Below are 1,554 nucleotides of genomic sequence, written 5' to 3'. Positions count from 1 at the left end.
TCGTAGAATGTGGGGAGGCTGAGGCACGAGAATTGTTTGAACCTGGGAGGAGGAGATTTCAGTGAGCTGAGATCGTGCCACTGCACTCCAGCCTGGGCGCCAGAGCAAGACTCTGTCTCAGGAAAAAAAAAAAAAAGAAGGAAAAAAAGTAATAGATGATAATAGATGAATCTTGTAAGATGAAAAAATTCTGGAGATCTGTTGCAGAACAATGTGAATATGTTTAATGCTACTGACCTGTACATATAAAAATGGTTAAGATTTTATGAGACATATATATAGATATATATGAGATACATAATAACATATTATATGTAATTATTATTTTTTTGAGACGGAATTATGCTCTTGTTGCCCAGGCTGGAGTGCCATGGCGTGATTTTGGCTCACCACAATCAGTCCACAGGGGTAAAAACAGCTTAAAAAAGGAAAGCCCATCCGCCTCTGGGACTTCTGCCCTTCACCTCTGAAAAGACCCTCACCCACTTCCCTCCCCTCCTCCCGGCCCCTTCCCCATCTCTGGATCTTTTGGATCTGCTCGTCTTTCTTCCTGCCCTTCCTGCCACCAGCTGAACTGTTGCATAATCAACAGCTGCCAGCAAAGATATCTAAAACTGCTGCACTTTCTCAGTTAAAAGCACAAATGGAATGTTCATTCTTTTTTTAAGCTATTTTTACCCCTGTGGATTGGATTAAATCAACTTGATCTTCACTGTCTGCACCTCCAGGCTAGGATGAGCCCATGTGCTCTTTTTCAGGTCCCAGGTCCCAGATTCCAGGTGGGCAGGACATCCCACCTCCTGTCTGTACCTGTCATGCGTGTCCGTGTGAAGAGACCACCAAACAGGCTTTGTGTGGGCAACACGGCTGTTTATTTCATCTGGGTGCAGGCGGGCTGAGTCCGAAAAGAGAGTCAGTGAAGGGAGATAAGGGTGGGGCCGTTTTATAGGGTTTGGGTAGGTAAAGGACAATTACAGTCAAAGGGGGGTTGTTCTCTGGCGGGCAGGAGTGGGGGTCACCAGGTGCTCAGTGGGGGAGCTTTTTGAGCCAGGAAAAGGACTTTCACAAGGTAATGTCATCACCTCAGGCAAGGACCAGCCATTTTCACTTGTTTTGTGGTGGAATCTCAGCAGTCAAGGCGGGGCAGGGCATTTGCACTTTTGTGATTCTTCAGTTACGTGCAAGTCACAGGAGATGTGAGGGCTTGGCTTGGGCTCAGAGGCCTGACAGTACCCACCACAGCCTCTGCGCGCACCAAGCCCTGCCCCAGCAGAGGATCCCGCCTTTCACATTCAGCAGTCCCACCTCCAGTACTAGAATGTACGTTCCTGACGGTTCAAGAGGACACTTCCTGCGTGTTGTGCATAAGACTCAGCGTGTTACTTCCTATGCCAATGCCCTTAGCGAATGATTGTGAATGGAGAGACTAGGACGGCAGAAAACCTGCCGTGCAGGACTTTCCCTTTCTTTTTTTTTTTGAGACGGAGTCTCGCTCTGTCGCCCGGACTGGAGTGCAGTGGCCGGATCTCAGCTCACTGCAAGCTCCGCCTCCCG

Source organism: Colobus angolensis, unplaced genomic scaffold (assembly GCF_000951035.1).
Source record: "Colobus angolensis palliatus isolate OR3802 unplaced genomic scaffold, Cang.pa_1.0 Scaffold155, whole genome shotgun sequence".
NCBI classification, from domain to species: domain Eukaryota; kingdom Metazoa; phylum Chordata; class Mammalia; order Primates; family Cercopithecidae; genus Colobus; species Colobus angolensis.
This window is presented reverse-complemented; position numbering follows the sequence as displayed.